The 14,649-nt window shown below is 42.4% G+C and overlaps 1 long non-coding RNA gene across 1 annotated transcript; it reads right to left on the bottom strand.

Moving 5' to 3' along the window:
• Window positions 1–613: 613 nt before the first annotated feature.
• Window positions 614–14,533, bottom strand: LOC141258099 (uncharacterized). The gene is made up of 3 exons (XR_012318199.1): window positions 14,351–14,533; window positions 12,307–12,420; window positions 614–845 (listed from the first exon to the last, which is right to left on the bottom strand). It is a non-coding gene; the product is annotated as an uncharacterized lncRNA (long non-coding RNA).
• Between the last annotated feature and the right edge of the window lie 116 nt (window positions 14,534–14,649).

The following is a 14,649-nucleotide window of genomic DNA, read 5'->3' as shown; positions in this document are numbered from 1 at the left end:
GAATAATTGTCCAGTTCTGCTTTTCTGAGCTTTCCCTGGGTAATTTCCCTTCATTATTTTTGGTCCAGAGCCATGACTCTCTTTGCCTATTATATATCAGTCACAACCCCCAGTTGTAGAAAAGGTTTGTGAAGACATTTGGTACTTTTAGATTGAGGTTCATTCAATTGTTGGCTGCCACAGCAAAAGTTGAACAAGAAAGGACATAAAACAGATGAGTATCTCCTAACATCTCTCTTAGGGATAAATTTTGTCTCTTCACTAAGAACATTTGCCTTAAAACAGTCTGTAAGAAGGTTATATCAAGATTGTTTACAGTGACTGAGCAATCAATTCTGTCATTTTCTATCTAAAACTACCTTCTGTCATTAAGATTCTCAATATTCTCAATAGCTTCCATGGTTCTTTACTTCACCCGTTGGCCCTTGACATACTGTTTTTTTCTGCTACATGGAATTATAAATGCTATCATAACCAATTAAATACATCGTATAACAAAAATCTGACACAAAATTAGTTGGATAAAATAGGCTGCAATGCTTTATTAAAGGGTTAATAAACAAACCATTAATTCAATACATAAATAAATAAATAATCAATACAAAAATGGCTCCGTTCTTAGCTGACTCAAGACGCAATTAATCCACTTCAATTAACCTAACCATCCGGGGAACTTTCGGCAGACTTGGTGAATAATGCACTGACTCTGGAACTCCAGGATGTTAAATAAGAACTTCCCTCACGCCTTCCCATTGGTCCACCAATCCAGGGTGTCCATAATTATTTTCTGGAATGCATCAACGAAGATTCCTTTCAGCCTGGCAATGAACTGTTCCCGCCAAATTCTGCAGCAAAAGTTAATTCTTCATAAACTCAGAAAGAGAAATATGATTAGCAAAGGCAAAAGGTCATCCTTTAATACAGAGGGCATTATAATCCCACGAGCCCCCTTAACTTAACACAGAGGATCTTAGCAATCAAGTTTTCTTCTGTTTGTATCTAATATTGAAGTATGGAAAATGAAAACACTTAAATCTTGGATTGCAAGTGTACACCTGGGGATTCTTTACTTAATCGATTGATATGAATTCAGTACTGAAGAGAGCATCTGAATTCCAACAAAGGACATTAATGACCCAACTTTGCATTAAAAGTTCAATTCAAAGTATCCTTTCTCCTCTGTTACATTTATCTGGGAGGAAACCTGAATTACTGTTATTTACCTGGCTACAGTGCAAGGCTCTTTGTCTTTGCGGCATTTTCTCCCATTTTCATCAGTGTGTCAGGTTTCTATGGTAACTCATAGATCTCCAGTGATGTGTCGCTTCCTCGCCTAATAGGCCTTTTCAGGCAATTGGATGCCACTTGAGTATTCAGGTAGTTGCTATCCACGCCTCTATTTTGCATGCCTGCTATGCTGTATACTAATTGAGTGTCTCCTGACCAGCCCAACTCTGCTTCACACAATGGTTTCATTTACATCCTTATTTTGAGTTATCTTTTTCAATTCAGCTCAACTCTGCCAGACGGACTCTGCTACATCCTCATTGTGAATCTCCTGAACAATTCAGCTCTACTCTGCAAATCTACAGTAGCTTTGCTACATCCTCATTTTAGCCTCCTGACCAAGTCAGCTTTTTTCTGCATGCTGGGCGCTGCTGCATACCCTTTGTGAGTTTCCTGGATGATTCAGCTCTACTGTACATGCTGTGCTCACCTACATTATAATTATTAGTATCCTGGTTGACTAGCCTCTGCTGCATTGATGGGCTATGCTGCATCATTCTTTTCTGCTGATCTTCTTTCCATTGGGGCTCCAGTCTTGCCTAACTCAACAACACTGCTGTTGTGCTGCTATCTCGACTCTGCCTCATCAGTCTCCCTGTGCTGATTCTCTGGCTTCCTAGGGAACAACTAGTCCTACTCAACACCTCCAATTGCCATTCAGTCTCTTCAACTTCCGTTGTTCCAATAGGACAATCCAGCAGCACCAATGTCACCTATCCATGCTGCAAACAACAACTCATTCAGACTGAGGTCTTCCAGGTTGCACCTCACAATGTGAAAAGTAATGCATATTAAATGCTGGTCTTAATTTACTCCACCAATAGTCTTTAACCAAAGATAACATTTCATTTCTTGGCTAAATGAAGTATAATATAAATGACCAAAGTATTCATTCAACAATAATTTATGTCTTAAAAAAATCATTGTTTATATATTGTATTGGTTGACTGAAAATGGATGTACATGGATAAAGTCATGCAAATAACGTTCTCATGCAATTTCAGACTATGCTAATTAAGTTCATTGTATGAGCTTGTAGTTATGAGTGTGTGATGAAGGTCTTATTTCGCTGCCTGAAGGTGTTTAGCTAAGTGTTCTGGATAATGCTTATCATAATGATCCTCACAGCTTCCATCCTCCATTCAGATCAGCTTAATGCCATTTAGATAGAGCTGAGAAAGCCATTTTACAAGCCTTTGTTGATCATTCATGGTTCATGCATCTATGTGGCGAAATGGGCTTTTAACAGAAAGAAAAACAATCCTGTTTATTAACCACTTAGTGGTTTCAATACAATGGTTGATCACATAAGCATAGCTAGAGCTTAAGCACAGTGGAGGTATGGGTAGAAAACATCTCAGTGAGCCCCCAACCTGGGTAACCATATCACAACCTGTTTCAAACTGGGGTAAATAGGAACCACTGGTAGAATTGACTATAGAGACCTACACTACAGCTATATGCAAATACCTATTAGGAATAATCTCTATAAGGCCATGGCCCCAATATTCAGTCAGTATTTTTTCTCAGGAATGGGAGCCAAAACCAGGAGTGGGTGATAAATGTAGAATTGGTGACTTGTTTCTATTATACCTTTTCTCTGATTGTTCCTCACCTTGTTTTGGCTCCCACTCCTGAGGTAAAATACTGACCGAATACTGACCAAATACTGATAGTGGGGCCATGGCCTTAGAGTAGGTGTGTTTACTGTAAGATACAAATGTCTCCTGCACATCGACTGTGCCCACATTGTGATGTATAATAGCCGTGGCTTGCATTGAGAAAGCCGATTGGGATCAGTGTTCTATGTTTTAATCTATCTCAATAAAGAAAGAATTTTATTACATTTAGGTGCTGGAACAGCATTTTCTATAATACTATTTTTACAGGCTTGAATTGCAAGTGTTCCTCATAGCACTCTACTAATGCAGTGCTGATGGAAACTACAATGAAAATTTGAAGCAACTATAACTTTATCAACGGTGAGCAATCTGCCTACATTTATATTCAAAACATGTACACTGTTTGTGTCTGTTATATAAAAGACTTTTGTAAAATAATGAACCAAAGCTACATTCAAAAAAGAACGGGACTAGAAAAGCTTAAAAGCTTGTTATTTTCGTGTCACAAAAGCAAGCAACAGGCCATTGTATTCAAATTGATGTGTACAGGTCTAATACTTGACTACTGCAACAACAAAAAGTGAGCAAAATAAAAAAGTGACATGCCCCCTAATGAAGATAGGGTGAAACGCGCGTAGGGGCGCCTGGACTACATGGCAATTGGATTTTCTCATCATCACATGATGTAAGTGCTTTTAATTGTATACTTAATTTTTGTACTCTCCACTGTGATATATACTGCAGGCACTGGGAAGCAACATACAAGTTTTACTATATATTTGCATATGTGGTCCTTCATTGTGTTACTCTGCTTTTTATCGATTTTTTCATTATTTATCCATTGACTTACTTTAATAAGGGAACTAGTTTTTTGAGCCCTCAGTATACTATTTTGTTGCTTTTTGTTGGTATAATTAGTATTTGGGTGCGTCTCAGCTACGATATTTTGTTACAAATGTGCTCAGATTTTTGTTGATTCTAATGTATACTGTATGTGTCTGTTATATAAAAGACACATACAGTATACACAAGCAACAAGCTTGGGACAAGCGAAGCTTAAAAGCTTGTTATTTTCGTGTACCAAAAGCAAGCAACAGGACATTGTATTTAAATAGTGTGTACAGGTTTGATAATTGACTACTACAACAAAGAAGTGTGCAAAACAAAAAAGTGAAAATTTGTAACACATACACTTTGGAAAGTAGTGTCACGCAAGGTGTGGGAAAAACTAAGGGAAAGGGGGGGTGGAGACCCCAAGGCAGATCTAATAACACCCTGCCTACCCTACGGCCCCTAAATTGGTTCCACACCAGTCGCCAAGCAAGACTCTAAACCCTGTATATCCCTAGAGCTTGATCCTAAATAGGGAGGGGTGAGAACTGGTCAGGCCCCAGTACAAACTAAAGACAATGAGGTAGACAAACAAAGGGGATGAACTTAGCTTGAGCAGACACCAGAGGAGAAACGCCAACTGTCCTCCTAGGGCACCAGAGAAGAAGCCAGCCAACAGCTAATTCTCCAAGCATGCACAATGGTACATAGAAGTATCACCGGCGCTTTCCTGCAGCATACTGAGGGTTTTTAACTTCCATGCAAGGGTGTGTCAATTAACAGCAGGAGGGAAATAGCCACTGGGTCCTAAAGGAAGAAGGATTAAGAAGGCGTCTGCAATGTTAAACGCAGAGACCTTCTACAGCCTGACCCAGAGCGACGGTCTATAACACCTGACAAACCCATGATAGTACCCCAGCTTCTGGACACTCAGGACCAGGTTTCCCAGGATAATAGGTGTGGAATGCACAAACCAACCTGGAGACATTCACCTCTGATGCTGAAACCCACATCCTTTCTTCTGGACCATAACCCTTCCAGTGCACCAAGTACTGTAGGGAACGACTCAAATCTACAATCCTCGAAATTTGAAACTCCAAATTACCATCAACCATGATTGGGGGTGATGGTAGGGGAGAGGACTCAAGAGGTTCTACATATTTCTTGAGCAGAGACCTGTGAAAGATATTGTGGATCTTAAGGGCCTGATGTATCTCAAGACGAAACGCTGCTGGGTTAATGACGGTGTTTTTTTAATAGGGACCAATGAATCTAGGTCCCAGCTTCCAGGAAGGAGCCTTCAACTTTATATTCCTGGTAGACAACCATACAAAGTCATTCACACTCAGCTCCGGACCTGGTGAGCGTTTCCTGTCAGCCATACGTTTGTACCTGTATCCCATGATCTTAAAATTACTCAGAACCCCCCGCCACACAGAGGAGGGAGACGAAGCAAAAAGTTCCTTCTCAGGAACCTCCGAAGACCCTCCCCCACTAAAAGTACCAAATTGTGGATGGAAACCGTATGCACCAAAGAACGGTGACCTGCTGGTAGATTCTTGGCGATGATTATTAATAGCAAATTCTACCAGCGGTAAGTAAGATGCCCAATCCTCCTGGTTTTCGGAGACAAAACATGTGAGGCAAGTCTCCAAATTCTGATTAATGTGCTCGGTCTGCCAATTCAACTGAGAATGGAAAGCAGAGGAAATGGACAGCTGCACCCCAGTCGAGTACAGAATGCTCTCCAGATCTTGGAAACAAACTGGGTCCCTCGATCTGACACCACATCGGAGGGAACCCCGTGAAGCTTCACAATCTCATTTATAAACACCTGAGCAAGAGTCTTGGCATTCGGAAGTGCCGGTAATGCCACAAAGTGAACCATTTTACTGAACCTATCTACAACCACCAAAACCACAGTTTTGCCTGCAGATACCAGTAGGTCAGAAATTAAAATCCATGGACAACTGTGTCCGTGACCTGCTAGGAATAGGTAGCGAAAGAAGAGTACCGGTTATGCGATACTTTAGAACATGCACAAATACTACATGTGGACACGTGTTCAACCACATCCCAATGCAACCCCGGCCACCAAAATCGACGAGAGAGGAGGTTCGCAGTTGCCTTACCACCTGGATGACCTGCGAGCACAGAGTTATATTAATAATAATAATCTTTATTTATATAACGCCAACATATTCTGCAGCGCTTTACAATTCAGAGGTTCATATACAACAGTCATAAGTAACATAGCTAAAGATAATACAATAATTAAAGGAAAAATAATGACGACCCTGCTCTTAAGAACTTACAATCTACAATGAGGTGGGGGTGACACAAAGTACAGGGGCTTATTTACAATGATGGTTCAGCCATCTTGAGTGGATGAGGGATAGATAAAGGCTGCATGAGCTCATCACCAGCCAGTATTTGCAGTGCTTTTGGGTGCGGTGGAGTTCGGTGAAGATTTATGTTTGGAGAAATAATGAATGGGCTATAAATATTTAAAATGACTGTGATAGGCCGCCCTAAACAGATGTGTTTTTAGGGAGCGCCTAAAACTGTGTAAGTTAAGGTTCAGGGGTGGAAGGGGTCTAATCTTTCTAAATGGTCGGATGCCGCCCTGCAGGCTTTTTCATCCCTAAAGAGTTGTTTTGCCACTGCACCTATACTCAGTCAACCCGATACTTCCCAATCCTTTATTGTGGAAATTAAATGCTTCGGAGGTGGTGGTTGGGTCTGTGTTGTCTCAGGGTCCGTTCCCTGGTAAATGGCATTCATGCCCTTTCTTTTCTAAGAAATTATCTTAGGCTGAGAGAAATTATGACATGGGTAATAGGGAGCTTTTGGCGATTAAATTGGCTTTCGAAGAATGGCGACATTGGTTGGAGGGGTCTGTCCATCCTATTACTGTTAACACAGACCATAAGAACCTGTCATATCTTCAATTGGCTAAACGTCTCTACTCTAGGCAAGCTAGATGGTCCCTGTTTTTTGCTCGGTTCAATTTTGTTGTCACTTTCCGTCCAGGGGTCAAAAACGTCAAGGCTGATGCTTTTGTCCCGGAGCTTCCCTGGTGATGGTGACCATGAGAACCCTACCCCGATTTTGATAAGGGGGTAGTCATTTTGGGATTGTACCCTGAACTGGAGGGCGAGGTGTTGGAAGCTCAGGGGGACGCTCCTGCCTCATACCCCTCAGGAAGCTTATTTGTACCATCTAATCTGTGCCGCAAAGTAATTAGGGAACATCATAACTCTGTTCATAACTTTATCTGATGGCGAAAGGTGTTATACTATGTCAGGCATAGTGTGTTAGGCCTGTGTCTCTGATCAGCTATTCACCCCCTGGTGTATTGACCAGCTGTTTATTTATCCACAAGCAGGTCCCACAATCCCTCTCACCTGATGCTATAGTCCTCCCTATAAATTTAGATGCATCATAAGGTGTGCACACGTGTGGGGAGCATGCACGTGTCCTCTTCAGCAAAGTGTTCTATTCAACAAGTGTCTCTGACAGTCATTTCAATGGCGGTCATTCAGAGCAGGAGTCATGAACCCACACTTTGTACTCTCTTCTAACTATGTACTTTATTTCTGCGTCCATATTCCTGTGTTTTTTCATCCACATTCACCACCCCATCCCCCCTCCATCACCACTCATTCACATCTGCCCCTCCCTCCTTCCCTCTTACATGTACAGCTCCCATGCTCTTTTTCATTTTCTGAAAAATCTCACTCCATCTTATCCAAAGATATTGCAAAAGAAACCAAGTCACAAATCCAAAACTATTTGCTCTTGCTCTTTTTACTGCTACTACTTATTTTAGGGGATATCTCTCCTAACCCTGGTCCACCCTCCGCCAACCTCAACCCCTCCCCCACCTCACATCAAAACCCTGCTAACCTTATTAACATCAGTTGTACTCCATCTCTCTCTTATAATTGTGCACTGTGGAATCTATGGTCTGTATGCAACAACCTTCCTTTTCTGCACAACTTTCTTTCCTTTTCTGACCTACTCTCTTAATCTGCTGGCCCTCACTGAAACTTGTATTCAGGATCCTGACACTGTCTCCCCTGCCGCTATTTCTCATGGCGGCTTGCATTTTTCCCATTCCCCGAGACCTGAGAACAGAGTTGGTGATGGAGTCGGCTTACTCCTGTTCCCACAATGCTCTTTCCAGATCAGCCCCCCAGTTCCATCACTCTCATTCCCTTCTTTCATGGTCCACACCATCAGGCTCTTCCATCCCCTCTCCCTCATAGTAGCAGTCGCATACCATCCCCCAGGCTCACCCACCCAGTTCATTGACCATTTTTCAACCTGGCTGCCTCACTTCATGTCCTCAGATTTACCAACCCTTATCCTGGGAGACTTCAACATCTCCATAAACAGCCCCAATTGCATCCCAGCTTCTATCTTTAACCACTTCTGTTGGCCTCTCACAGCTTTCAACCTCTGAGACACACAAAGACAGAAACACCCACAATCATGGGGAAGACTGCTGACTTGACATTGACAGTCATTGACACACTCCACAAGGTCCCAGAGTTCCAATTTTCATTTGGAAATCAAGGTCCCAGAGTCTGGAGAAAGAGTGGAGAGGCACAAAATCCAAGCTACTTGAGGTCTAGTGTGAAATTTCCACAATCAGTGATGGTTTGGGGAGCCATGTCTTCTGCTGGTGTAGGTCCACTGTGTTTTAAAGTCAGCGCAGCCGTCTACCAGGAAATTTTAGAGCGCTTCATGCTTTCCTCTGCTGACAAGCTTTTTGGAGATGGAAATTTCATTCTCCAGCAGGACATGGCACCTGTCCACACTGCCAAAAGTACCAATACCTGGTTTAACAACAACAGTACCACTGTGCTTGAATGGCCAGCAAACTCACCTGACCTTAACCCCATAGAGAATCTATTGGGTCTTGTCAAGAGCAAGACTGCTATCAAAGCAACCTGGGCTTCCATAACACCTCAGCAGTGCCACAGGCTGATTGCCTCCATGCCACGCCGCATTGATGCAGTAATTGATGCAAAAGGAGCCCCGACCAAGCATTGAGTGCATTTACTGAACATACATTTCAGTAAGCCAACATTTCGTATTTTAAAAACATTTTTCAACCTGTTGTTATAAAGTATTCTAATTTACTGAGATAATGACTTTTGTGTTTTCATTGGCTGTAAGCCATAATCATCAACATTAACAGAAATAAACCCTTAAAATAGATCACTCTGTTTGTAATGACTCTATATAATATGAGTTTCACTTTTTGTATTGATGAACTGAAATAAATAAACTTTTTGATGCTATTCTAATTTAGTGAGAGGCAACTGTAGCTACAGCAGGTCCCTATCTTACTTGAATCTTTGGATCATTATTCACAGGCTAACTACCACTCCACTGGTGGATACAGACAGAAAAGGGCCCCATTGGCAAGAACAATACATGGGCCCTTTGCAGTTCAACAGCTCATCATAATACACAATTCCACATGTTTTTGATGTAGTAATAGGCCCCCTTACCTCGTGGGCCCCTGTGTGGTTGCACAGATTGCACCAATGGTATGTCCACCCTGTATCACTACCATTTGCAATGTACTTTAAGGCTGAGTTCACACGATGCGTTTTTCATGCGTTTCCGCAGCGTTTTTGCAGTTGCGTAAACGCCGCAGAAACGCATGAAAAACGCATGGTAGAAGGGCAGCAATGTTCCCCAATTGAAATCCGCATGTGCTGTGCCCATGATGCGGATCCGCAGCATGTCAATTAATTTTGCGGAAACGCTGCTCTTTTGCCGCCATTGACTTGCATTAGACCGCATGGAATCCGCATCACTGTATATGTTGATGCGCTTTTCATGCGGTCTAATGTGCGGATGGTACCCGGGTGTGGATGAGAGGACTCTCATCCAGACCCAGGTACCATTAAAAAAAAAAAGAATAAAATAAAAAATATATATATTCTCATCTTCTGACGGCCCGCGCAGCGCTCCTGCTTGATTCCCCGCACTTTGCGGTTGAATGAAGAAGGACCTTCGCTGACGTCAGAGTCATGTGAGGGGTCACGTGACGCTGACGTCGGAAGGTCCTAAAGTCTTCACTGCCGGCAGCCGGGACCGAGCGAAGCAGGACACCGGGGGCCATCAGAGGGTAAAGTATATATTTATTTTTTATTTTTTGACATTCACACACTATATAAATTCATGCCAGTTGCATGGATTTATATAGTGTGAAGTTGACAAGCACTTTCCAAGTGATGCTAAAATCGCTTGGGAAGCACTTATCAACCCGCATGCGGAAATGAAAGTGAAGACCGCTCCATTTCCGCATGTCCCTGGCAGGAAACCGCATGTACAATCCGCATGCGTTTTTTTCCTGCCAGAGAGATGCAGAAACGCTCAGGAAAAAATCCTGAGCATTTCTGCATCGTGTGCACATACCCTTAGGCTGTGTGCCCACGTAGCATTTTTCAAGCGTATATGCTGCGGAATTTCCGCAGCGTAAACGCTTGAAAAATGCATGTATATCCGCACCCCATGGTCCCCAATGGGATTCCGCAAGTTCTATGCACATGCTGCGGATTTTTCCGCAGCGTTTATGCCGCGTTCAAAAATCCGCAGCATGTCATTTAATTTTGCGTTTCCGCAAGCGGAATTGCCTTTGTCCAATGCATAAAAAACGCAAGGCAATTCCGCATGTGGAAAACGCGTGATAAACGCGCGAAAAATGCGCGATAAATGCGTGCGGAATTCCGCATGCGTTTTTCCGGGAGAGGACTTGCATTTATGCAGCAGAAATTTTCTGCTTCATAAATGCAACGTGGGCACATAGCCTCAGGCTATGTGCCCGATGCAGAAATGCTGCATATTTTTTACGCTTCTTCCTGGCAGGAAAAACGCATGCGGATTTTACATGCGTTTTTCCCACCAGGTAGAAGCGTTTGTCAAGCGTTTTTGCATGCATTTCTGCATGCAGGTTATCAAGCGCTTTTCCAAGCGATTTTAGCATCACTTGGAAAAGTGCTTGACAACTTGGTCACACTATATAAATCCATGCAAACGGCATGGATTTATATAGTGTGACCAAGAAATAGTTAAAAAAAAAGAATAAGAATGGTAAAAAATAAAGATTATACTTACCTTCTGATGGCCCCCGGTCTCCTTCTCCGCTCCGTCCGGTCTCCCTGGTGTCTCGCGGAGGTGTGAAGGACCAGCGACGACGTCATTGAGTCATGTGACAGGTCACGCGACCGCCGACGTCATGTCAGGTCATCACACCACCGCGAGCCGCCCAACACATCGCACGCATCGCTGAGGAGGCCGGGGGACATTGGAAGATAAGTATAATCTTTATTTTTTATTTTAAATTCTTTTTTTTACAGGTACCATGGTACCCAGGTCTGGATGAGAGTCTCCTCTTCTCCAGGCCTGGGTACCATCCGCACATTGAACCGTGTGATATCCACATGTACAAATGTAGTGCGGATGTCACGCGGTCCAATGCAAGTCAATGGCGGCGATTACGCTGCGTGTCCGCAAAATTAATGGACTTGCTGCGTATTGTTCCGCAATGATAATCCACAGCGGAAATTTCCCCAGCATGTGCACAGCACATGCGGATTATCATTGGGGACCATGGGGCACGTTTTTTAAGCGTTTTCGCTGCGGAAATTCCGCGGCAGAAACACTTGAAAAAGGCATAGTGGGCATGCAGCCTAACACTAGTGCACTAGTGTAACCCAATGCGATTTTGGTCTTTTACTATTTCTATGTGCAATGAACTGTATGCTCTGATGTACTTTTTCTACATTTCTACATTATAAAAGTATAAAATGTCGCTGCTTGGCCAGCCCTCATCTTTTATACTGGCTGTGGTAATCTCCCTTAAATGGCTGCACTAGCCATGTGATATGATAGCTGCAGGACATTATTGGGAAGCTCTCCTAGCTGCACCTGACCTTATTAGTCCTTTCTGTGGCTTTTCAATGGTGTGTGAGATGTCACTGAGCATTTTTTTGGATGTTTTGCGCTTTTCGAATCACAAAATGTTCAATTTTACAGGGACTTGCGTACTTCTAGAAATTCGACTAGAATTCAGTTCTGCTCTGATCGATTCATATATCGTGCCATTTAATATAATATTTCTAAGTAAGTCAGATATTATGGGATTTTTTTTTACCATATCTATGTCCCTAATATGATATTTATATTTAATTATCTAATATTCATGTTAGATACTTAGCTCTAGTTATAATACAAAGCTGAATCATTCACATATCTTCTGAAATAATTTTTTTTTCCGCAACATATGATTAACCCCTTTTTTTATCTCTTCGTTATTACCACTTTGTTGAGTTAATTGAAATGTTACTTAATAACTCTATCTTTCCAAACCACTAATTAAAAAACCCTTTATAGTTCTGTGACAGTTCTGACTGCTTGGTTTGTCTTTTCTTGCATCAGCTGGCACAATATTGAGCTGTAATTATGATGTCACTTTGTCTAAATCATTTAATTGCAGACTGTCAGCTAACACAATTCTGATCACATTTTATACTGTACTTACCTGCTTTTATATTGAGGCGAGAATCTTCATTGTTTGCCTCTAAGGCTGTAGATTGAAATCCAATTTTCTATTGTCATTGTCAATGCTACTTGATTAATTAATATGACTATCCAGCTGGAAAAAAAAGTAGGATCATAGAACAATGTGATTGTGGATGTGCATAAAAGGGATATGTGATTTTACTTTCTGATGTTTAGTAGTTGATATGAATGATATGTAAAACATTAGATTTTGAAGTCATATATGAAGCTAAAGAACATTAAATCACTTTTTATGCATATACTTTCTGTATAAGTATAGATTGACATCAACAAAAATGTATGAATGCAGCTAACCGAAAGCATAGGTACAATACCAAAGATTAAGTCTGTGCAGCTATTTTGGGGCCCATGGAGAGACAGCCCAGACTTGTTTCCGTGCAATTTTTTGGGTGGTAAATAACTTCCTTTGAAGAAATACTCTTGTAAACAGGCAGCTGGACAAGTCCGGAACAAGTGTTAATATCACTGAGGTGTCAGGTCTCAAAGTTATGAAAGCTAGAAAAAAGGCTCCAGCATTGATAGGGTGTTGAGAGGTTTGGTAAATGGAAAAGCTTGGGTCTATGTTTCAGGAATGGCTTGTAAGATATGGGCGGGACCAGCCATTCCCATTCTCCAATCTGTCATGTACAGCTGGATTAAAAGGACAGCTGACTTACTCATAGATGGCTGTGTATAGAGGTGGTAACACCTCTTGTGTTTGGGTCTGTTAGATAGGCTGGAGTCACACTATTGTATAAAAATTGCTCCCGTGTTGATTCAGAAAAGTAGGACAAGTGTCATGCGAGTGTCATGCGAGTGTCATGCAAGTACAATGCAATTTTTCTCACCTAGCATCCATATGCCATCCGTATCACATGCATATGCAATCCATTTGCAATGCATTTTTAACACTAGGACTACCAGACAGGTCACCCCCACTAGAACTACCGAATGGAGTCATTTTGACTCCTGGCTAGTGTTGAGCATTCCGATACTGAAATATCGGGTATCGGCCGATATTCGCGGTATCGGAATTCCGATACTTAATTCCAATACTTTTAGAATATCGTATACCGGAATCGGAAGTTCCCATAATGCAATGAGCCAGTTTCATTTTATTCAGCCAATGAGGATCCTAAGAAGTGTGGGCACATCCTGTTAGGCATGTAGGCATGTTAACTAATGGCATGGCTGTGATTGGCTGCTGAAATGATGTCATGATGCACTATAAAAGCCGCCGCCGCCATTTTGAGCTCACTCTGCTGTGAATTCAGTTAGGGATAGGACGCTGTTGTTCTGAGGGACAGTTTTAGCTACCTATTTGCTCTATTCTGCTTTACCCAAGCTACTTTATAAATCGCTGTGCCTTGCAGCGCTAGTGTACAGTTCTCTGTGCTGTTCACCGCTGTCTGCAAGGTCTCTGTGTGTGAGTGCAGCTCACACTGTAGTGTGTGCTTCAGCCAAGTCTGGTTGTAGTGCGCTCAGCGTGCGTCACTGCCTCATACATTGTCCTTTTTTGCTAATTGATCATTTTTCCTGATTTCTCCTATTAGTGTGGTGGTTCCATCCGTATTCAGCTAAATTTATTCCAAACACACTATATAGGAGTAGATAGAGAATTTTTTTTTTGTCTTGCAGCGCTAGTGCACAGTGTTCTGCATCTGCACTGTTCACGGCTGTCTGCAAGGTCTCTGTGTGTGAGTGCAGCTCACGCTGTAGTGTGTGCTTCAGCCATGTCTGGTTGTAGTGCGCTCAGCGTGCATCACTATCTGGCTGGGACTGCAGGGCACAATGCTGCAGAAAGGCTCCTCTGTCTACTCCTATATAGTGTGTTTGGAACCAATGTAGCTGAATACGGATGGAACCACCACACTAATAGGAGAAATAAGGAAAAATGATCAATTAGCAAAAAAGGACAATGTATGAGGCAGTAAAACAAAGAAAGGGTGGGGGGGGGAAGCGCTGTGCCTGTGTGAACCTGATAGATAATGAACTGGCTGTGCAAATAATGGTAGGCTGCTCACCTTAGGGGGGTTGTGCAAAGTGGTTAGTTTTCTTTTAAATATCCTTCCAGTCGTCTTTATCCAGTTCCTGGCGCCCGAATTTGACCACAATCTATCTATACTATTTCTGCATTCCCCGAGGGGATTTGTGGCTCGGAGCTGCAGGGAATTGTATGTGCTTGCTGGAACCAGGACCTTGATGATGTCACCATCATGTGATTCATACCCAGTACCACGTGACTGGCAGCAGACAGCGGTCATCAGAGGCCACGCACCATAAGCGGCAGCTACCACCTTGTATACCAGAGGCTTTCACACCT

The sequence above is a fragment of the Phyllobates terribilis genome, unplaced genomic scaffold, assembly GCF_046119375.1.
Source record: "Phyllobates terribilis strain yellow unplaced genomic scaffold, ASM4611937v1 Scaffold_3__8_contigs__length_932513732, whole genome shotgun sequence".
Taxonomy (NCBI): Eukaryota; Metazoa; Chordata; class Amphibia; order Anura; family Dendrobatidae; genus Phyllobates; species Phyllobates terribilis.
This window is presented reverse-complemented; position numbering and strand designations above follow the sequence as displayed.